Source organism: Ahaetulla prasina, chromosome 3, assembly GCF_028640845.1.
Source record: "Ahaetulla prasina isolate Xishuangbanna chromosome 3, ASM2864084v1, whole genome shotgun sequence".
NCBI classification, from domain to species: domain Eukaryota; kingdom Metazoa; phylum Chordata; class Lepidosauria; order Squamata; family Colubridae; genus Ahaetulla; species Ahaetulla prasina.
Window position 1 is genome coordinate 167,159,863 of NC_080541.1, and position 9,141 is coordinate 167,169,003.

Below are 9,141 nucleotides of genomic sequence, written 5' to 3' on the forward strand. Positions count from 1 at the left end.
AGAATGAAAACAAAGTTACACTTGGGAAGACTGCCTCATCCTCAGTCAAAATATTGGCATCCGTTCTGCACACATTCGCTTCTTAGTACTAGTTTATATGTCTCATCATTTAAAAACAACAGAAAATGGAAAGAGAATCGTTCGATTAGTTACAAGTGGGAAATAAATGCCATGTAATGATGTAATGATAACTGTCTGGTTTGGTTCTGCAACCCAACAAGACAGACACAGACTTCAGAGGATAATTTGAACTGCAGAAAAACAATTGCTACCAACCTGCCTTCAATTGAGGACCTGTATACCGCACAAGTCAAAAAGAGGGCTGTGAAAATATTTACAGACCCCTCACATCCTGGACATAAACTGTTTCAACTCCTACCCTCAAAATGACGCTATAGAGCACTGCACACTAGAATAACTGGACACAAGAATAGTTTTTTCCAAACGCCATCACTTTGCTAAACCAATAATTCCCTCAACACTGTCAAACTATTACTAAATCTGCACTACTATTCATCTTCTCATGTTCCCATCACCCATCTCCTTCAACTTATGACTGTAACTTTGTATCCTTACGATTTATATTGATATTGATTGTTTCCTGATTGCTTATTTGTACCCTATGACTATCATTAAGTGTTGTACCTTATGATTCTTGATGAACCTATCTTTTCTTTTATGTACACTGAGATCATATGCACCGAGACAAATTCCTTGTGTGTCCAATCATACTTGGCCAATAAAAAATTATATTCTATTCTAAACATTGGCATAGGTTCGTGTTCTAAGAAGCAGAGGCTCATTCTTGCTCCACTTTTCATCTATATTCATTTGTTCATGTTATTATGTCAGAAATCTCCCTAAATCCAAATCAAATATCCTTCCTTCCCCTTTCTTCATAGAATGAAAACAAAGTTACACTTGGGAAGACTGCCTCATCCTCAGTCAAAATATTGGCATCCGTTCTGCACACATTCACTTCTTAGTACTAGTTTATATGTCTCATCATTTAAAAAAAACAGAAAATGGAAAGAGAATCGTTCCCGATTAGTTACAAGTGGGAAATAAATGCCACGTGTAATGATGTAATGATAACTGTCTGGTTTGGTTCTGCAACCCAACAAGACAGACACAGACTTCAGAGAATAATTAGAACTGCAGAAAAAACAATTGCTACCAACCTGCCTTCAATTGAGGACCTGTATACTGCACAAATCAAAAAGAGGGCTGTGAAAATATTTACAGACCCCTCACATCCTGGACATAAACTGTTTCAACTCCTACCCTCAAAACGACGCTATAGAGCATTGCACACTGGAACAACTAGATACAAGAACAGTTTCTTCCTGAACGCCATCACTCTGCTAAACAAATAATTCCCTCAACACTCTTAAACTATTTACTAAGTCTGCACTACTATTAATCTTCTCATCATTCCCATTACCCAGCTCCTTTTACTTATGGTTGTATGACTGTAACTTTGTTGCTTGTATCTTTATGATATTGATTGTTTCCTGATTGCTTATTTGTACCCTACGACTTTCATTAAGTGTTGTACCTTATGATTCTTGATGAACCTATCTTTTCTTTTATGTACACTAAGAGCATATGCACCAAGACAAATTCCTTGTGTGTCCAATCATACTTGGCCAATAAAAAATTATATTCTATTCTAAACATTGGCATAGGTCCGTGTTCTAAGAAGCAGAAGCTCATTCTTGCTCCACTTTTCATCTATATTCATTTGTTCATGTTATTATGTCAGAAATCTCCCTAAATCCAAATCAAATATCCTTCCTTCCCCTTTCTTCATAGAATGAAAACAAAGTTACACTTGGGAAGACTGCCTCATCCTCAGTCAAAATATTGGCATCCGTTCTGCACACATTCGCTTCTTAGTACTAGTTTATATGTCTCATCATTTAAAAACAAAAGAATTAAAATGTTTGGAACAATTTAAATTAGCCATGCAACTAAACTTTAGGCATTACTAATCACTAACTTTGGGGCATTTTTAATGAACCAAGTGTTGTGGGTAAGTACTATAGTTTAAAATAGACTGAGAATATTTACATCCAGATTTGTTTAGCCCAAAGAGGAAGAATCAGAAACCAAAAAGAAGTTGTAATTAGGGGAAAAAATGTGTAAGCCAGAAAGCTCAATTACACATGTAACAATAAACCAAAGAAGGGGATTCTTGGTTCATTTATCTATTTCTCCTGGCAGGAGGATCCACGTGAGAGTAATCAAACATGGTGGGACATTTTGCATATTGGTTTCTGATTCAGAAATATCAACAGAAGAATAACTAATTGAAGTATGAAAAATTTCAAGGAAGGATTAAGAGGAAGAGGTTAAGTGACCAGTCCTTCCTAGACTCCTTTCTTTTTTCCTTGCAAATGACCTCTCACTTGACTAGGTTAACTCACTCCTGTTGAATTTCAGAAAATGGGAGGAAGCTTATTTGCAAGGGTCAGTTGGTAAGTATACAACCACTTTGCTCCATTTGCAGGGTGGAATCCATGTATAGAAACAGCTTATTCAAGCAGGACTGACCAGTTCTCTTCATTGATAAAATTAGTTTCAGCTAATTATGCAGCTTGGATAAAACATTGATGTCAAGAAGATCTAGCATAAGTATTACTGAAAAAAAGGACGTGGATTTTTAATTTTACATAGCATTTATTAATTAGGGACTCCTTGGGAGATAGAAAAAGGAGATGAACATCCATCCTAAGTTAAATTAATTAAATAAATTATACATTACATTTTTTCCCTTCTGTACAAAGACACCCGTTACAGGCCATTTCAGTTGACTATACAATGACACAAAATGAATAAATAGCAACTTCAGTGGTACTATAGTGGTTGGCTTCCTTATGGAAGACATTATCAATGCATTTGAATTCTTATCTCACAATTGCGTATGATGACCATAGTACGTAGAACCAACATTACATACTGCAGTTCTCAGCTTTATTATGACTACCGTGAAGAGGCAATGTTACCATAACACTTTAAGGCTACCAATGTTCACAAAAATTACCATGGACCACAGCTGGTTTCAACAATTAATGAACAAACCAGCTTGTGTCACAATTCAATCATTTTTGTGCTGTCTCAGTTGAGATTTGGCCTTTCATAAAGATATATTCACATCAGAATAAGGGAAAATTCAGGATATTTCAAGGTTTGCAAGAAGCCATCATTCTTAATTGGCACATAAAATCAAGAGGTCTGTTAATACAAACCGCTTCGCACTTATGACCATCATTAGGAACTATTGACTTTGTGCTTTGCCTCTGTCCTTGCAATTCATACTCCTCCAGCAAGAGTGTCCATCCTGTTTATGTGATCATGTATGCATAACCATTACTCTAAATCTAGATCTTACTATTTGCTGTAAATATTTACAGAGGTATCATTTGTGAAGCCCAGCTGATGGAACATATGTTGTTGAGATGGAACTGGAGGAAAATAACAAATGCACAACTTCAGACATTTGGCAGCTTGTAATTTATTAAACTTTAAGTACCAGAGAAAAAGCTCAGATACTGGAGGAAAGAGGAAAACGTTATGAACTGTAGTGAAATATGATATTTTTCCCTCTGAAAATTATCCTGAAAACGTTTCTCCCTTCAGTTCCCCATAGGAAACACCATGGGGACGCCTAAACATAGGATGTAAATATACCTTTTAGGTATAGTTTTGTCTCATCTTTTGTGTATGGCCAAACCATAAATTTTGTAGGAGAACTAGGATCCATTGACTCAATCTGTGAAAGTTTATTTGAAAGGGGCAAACCACCAGTACTATACTTTAAGTTTTTATATAATTTCAATGTCTGCTTTGACTTAAACGTTCTACATTCATGCTTAACTACTGGATAGAAAAACATTAAAAACATTTTTTTTTCAGCATAAATGGTCAAATTTAGAACACAAAGTATTATGGAAGAAGACAATATGTGTGTAAAGTAAAAGAAGAATTAAGCAAATTGGGCTCAGGAGGAACAGAAGTAAATAGCTATAAAATGTAAATAATACATAGATATTATTGTTGAAAAAAACTGAAGGCCCAACGTCCATGGAAAGTCATCCTCCCAAATCTCCTGAGACTACAACTATAAAGATTCTCAGCTGTCTCATTCATTTTGGCTTGGCATTCTGGATGTTGGTTTCTGGTTTCTGATACTACAGTTGATCTGAGAGTAGCAATTTAGTCAGTCAATCAGAATAGAGCTGGAAGGGACATTGGAGGTCTTCTAGTCCAAGCAGGAGACCCTATATCATTGATTGTTGTTGTTAGTTAAAAAGTCATGTCCGACCCATCGCGACCCCATGGACAACATCATTACTAGGTATGTTCGCCCCTTACCTCTCCTACACCAAACACTACAGGTCTCAAACGTAAATTAATAAATGCAAGAAGTATTGTAAACAAATTACCTGAATTTACACTCTTATTAAACAATGGTACATTTGATATCATATTTGTGTGTGAAACATGGCTAAACTCATCCCTCACTGACTCCATTATTTCAAACAAAGAATATCAAGTCCTTCGATCAGATCGTGAACACCACAGAGGTGGTGGAGTAGCTGTCTTTTACAAAAATCACTGAACTTAAAAAATATTCAAGTTGGACATAAACTTTCTCTTCCTGAAACTATTGTATGCGACCTGTCCACCAACACCACACTTAGATTCATACTATGCTACAGAGCCTCTGACTAAGACATCGCTCATGCAAATACGTTAACCTCACTACTAACATGGGCTACCTCCTGCCCATATCTTTTTTTATTTATTTATTTATTTCTTTTGTCACAACAGAATACACAAACAATTGTCATAGATAAAACAACATATTTTGAAGAAAATATACATATATGTATAAAAATATGCATCAACTATATCAATTTGATATGATGAAGGGAACAATAGGACAGGAACGGTAGGCACTTTTGTGCTCTTATGCACGCCCCTTATAGCCCTCTTAGAAATGGGGTGAGGTCAATAGTAGACAGTTTTTGGTTGAAGATTTTGGGATTTTGAGTAGAGACTATGGAGTCAGGTAATGAGTTCCAAGCATTAACAACTCTGTTACAGAAGTCATATTTTCTGCAATCAAGTTTGAAGCTTAATGTCAACTGCTTCAAACTTGATTGCAGAAAATATGACTTCTGTAACAGAGTTGTTAATGCTTGGAACTCATTACCTGACTCCATAGTCTCTACTCAAAATTGACATTAAGTTTGAATCTATTGTTTGCTCTTGTATTATTGCAATTGAAGCTGAAGTAGTCTTTTACAGGGAGGATATTGCAATAAATGATTCTGTGTGTTAAACACAGGTCATGTCGAAGTCGGCGGAATTCTAAGTTTTCTAATCCCAGGATTTCAAGTCTGGTGGCATAAGGTATTTTGTTGTTTTCGGAGGAGTGAAGAACTCTTCTAGTAAAATATTTTTGGATTCTTTCTATTGTATTTATGTCAGAGATGTGGTATGGGTTCCAGACGGATGAGCTGTATTCAAGAATAGGTCTGGCAAATGTTTTGTATGCTCTAGTTAGTAGTGTAGAGTTTTTAGAAAAGAAGCTGCGTAAAATTAGGTTTACAACTCTTAGGGCTTTTTTCGCTATGTAATTGCAGTGAGCTTTGGCACTAAAGTCATTAGATATGAGAACTCCAAGATCTTTGACAGGTTGGGGGTCATCAGTTAGGTAATGTCCATCACGTTTGTACTTGATATTAGGGTTCTTTTTTCCAATATGTAAGACTGAGCATTTGCTGGTTGAGATTTGGAGTTGCCAAGTTTTAGACCAATCGGAAATTAAGTCGAGGTCTTCTTGAACGGTAGAAGTATTATTGGTGGTTTTAAATAGTTTGACATCATCAGCAAAGAGAACACAATAACTTGAGATGAGGTCGCAGAGATCATTTATGTATAGTATGAAGAGTGTTGGTCTCTCTGGTCTCTAGCCACAGTCATCCCTATCTTCAAAAAAGGTGATCCCAGCCTAGTTGAAAATTACAGACCTATCTCTCTATGTTGTGTCTCATGCAAACTAATGGAATCTATCATAAACCAATCCATTACACTCCACCTTGAAACAAACAACCTTCTCTCTAATAAACAATTTGGTTTCAGAAAAAAATTATCATGTAACTTACAACTTCTCCACTGCAAAAACATATGGACTACTAACCTTGATCAAGGAAAAGCAATAGATGCAATTTACATAGACTTCTGCAAAGGTTTTGACTCAGAAGTACATGATAAACTTCTCCTAAAACTAAAATCCTACGGCATTTCAGGACCTCTTCACAATTGGATAAATGCCTTCCTGTCAAACAGACATCAAGTGGTCAAAATTGGTAATGCTTTATCAAATTCTGTTCCTGTCAAAAGTGGCGTTCCCCAAGGTAGTGTTCTTGGACCAACGCTCTTCATACTATACATAAATGATCTCTGTGACCTTATCTCAAGTTATTGTGTTCTCTTTGCTGATGATGTCAAACTATTCAATACCACTAACAATACTTCTACCCTCCAAGAAGACCTTGACTTTGTATCCGATTGGTCTAAAACCTGGCAACTCCAAATCTCAACCAGCAAATGCTCAGTCTTACATATTGGAAAAAAGAACCCTAACAACAAATACAAGCTTGATGGACATTACCTTACTGACGACCCCCACCCTGTCAAAGACCTTGAAGTTTTCATATCAAATGACCTAAATGCCAAAGCCCACTTCAGCTACATAGCAATAAGGCTCTAAGAGTTGTAAACCTAATCTTACACAGCTTCTTTTCCAAAAACTCAACACTACTAACCAGAGCATACAAAACATTTGCCAGACCTATTCTTGAATACAGCTCATCTGTCTGGAACCCATACCACCTCTCTGACATTAATACAATTGAACGGGTCCAGAAATATTTTACTAGAAGAGTTCTTCGCTCCTCCGAAAACAACAAAATACTTTATGCCACCAGACTTGAAATCCTGGGATTAGAAAACTTAGAATTCCGCCGACATCGACATGACCTGTGTTTAACACACAGAATCATCTATTGCAATATCCTTCCTGTAAAAGACTACTTCAGCTTCAATTGCAATAATACGAGAGCAAACAATAGATTCAAACTTAATGTCAACTGCTTCAAACTTGATTGCAGAAAATATGACTTCTGTAACAGAGTTGTTAACGCTTGGAACTCATTACCAGACTCCATAGTCTCTACCCAAAATCCCAAAATCTTCAACCAAAAACTGTCCACTATTGACCTCACCCCATTCCTAAGAGGACAAAAAGGGGCGTGCATAAGAGCACAAAAGTGCCTACCGTTCCTGTCCTATTGTTCCCTTTCGATATAACAAATTAATATGGTTGTTGCATACTTTTGCTTATATATATATATATATTCTTTTATAATGTGTTGGTTTTCTTATGTTGATGTTTGTGTATACTGTTGTGACAAAATGAAATTTAAAAAAAAAACATTCCTCCAGGCCTTCCTGTCCTCTACCATCCTCTGGAGTCCATTTAAACTCACACCTACTGCTTCAGTGACTCCATCCAGCCACCTCGATCTCTGTCGTCCCCTTCTTCTTTTGCCCTCAATCTTTCCTAGAATTAGGCTCTTCTCCAGTGAGTCCTTCCTTCTCATTAGGTGGCCAAAGTATTTCAGTTTCATCTTCAGGATCTGGTCTTCTAAAGAGCAGTCAGGGATGACTGTGACATATCAGTGATAGTGAACCTTTTAGACAGTGTGCACGTATGCATGCATGCATGGACATGCACAGACATATGCAGTAGAGACCCAAAGGCCAGCTGACCAGCGGGAGGCAGGGCATCCCAACACCGGCAGCGTAGCAAGAGTTAAGATCTTTTTCTTTCATGAGCTTCTATTTCGTCATTTGCAGGGAAACAGAAGCTCATGAAAGAAACACCACGGAGATCTGACTGTCGTGTCCCACTCCTCCACTGACGGCCGGGTCAGGGAAATCTGAATCAGGCGTGCCTCTGCAGCTCTGCCAAAGTCCTAGCAAAGTTCTCAAGGCAGGCAGGAGACCAGGAAGTGATTTCAGCAAGATAAGATAGACTTTGCCTGACTCAGAGAATGCCAGAAAGCAGATCCTTTATATAGGCCATGGGGTGTGGCTCCATGACTCAGCACTTATCCCGGCCTGCCCCTCCCTTCCTTCTGTTGACGCCGCTTATCAATTCTCCTGAAACGAGGGTCACTCGAGTCTGCAGCTGTTGGTAATTGACCTTCCTCAGGCTCACATGCTGTGGGGGAGGGAGAGGGGTCTAGTTGCTCCGTTTGCCTGGGCATGGAGCCAGGGCTGGGGGCTGGAGGCGCTTCTTTTTCCTCAGCCTGTCTGGGCATGGAGCCAGGGCTGGGGCCGGGAGGCATGCTAGGACATTCCTCAGCGTTCGGAAGCAGATAAGAAGGCCCCGGCTGCGGGGAAAGCGGACGAGGCACAACACTGACCTGGGGCGATGGCATGCATGCCAACAGAGAGGGCTCTGCGTACCACTTCTGGCACACGTGCCATAGGTTCACCATCATGTGCCTATAGCATTTTAGACAAGTGGCTGTCCTGTTTCTTCTTTAAGACCGCCAGTGATGAAGGACCCACAGCTTCTGAAGGCAAGCAGTTCCACTGGTTAATTGTTCTCACTATTAGAAAGTTTCTCCTTAATTCCAGGTTGCTCCTCACCTTGATTACTTTCTTGTCTTGCCTTCTGGTGCTTTGGAGAATAAGTTGACTCCCTCGTCTTTGTGTCAGCTCCTCAAATACTGGAATGTTGTTATCACGTCATCTCTTAGTCTTTCTTTTCTCTAGATTAGCCATACCCAGTTCCTGCAACTGTTCTTCATGTTTTAATCTCCAGGACTTTAATCATCTTAGTTGTTCTTCTCTGCACTTTTTTGTAATTTGGTGACCAAACCTAGATATAGTATTCCAGGCGAGGTCTTACTAAGGTTTTATAAAGGCAGATTGAAGTGTTAGAAATACCCCATAAAAGAAGTCCCAGAAAATCAGCAACTCAGAAGTAAACTGAGTAAGAAAATGGGAACTTATAAAAGCATGCTAATATAATTGACCTAAAACAACATTATGAAC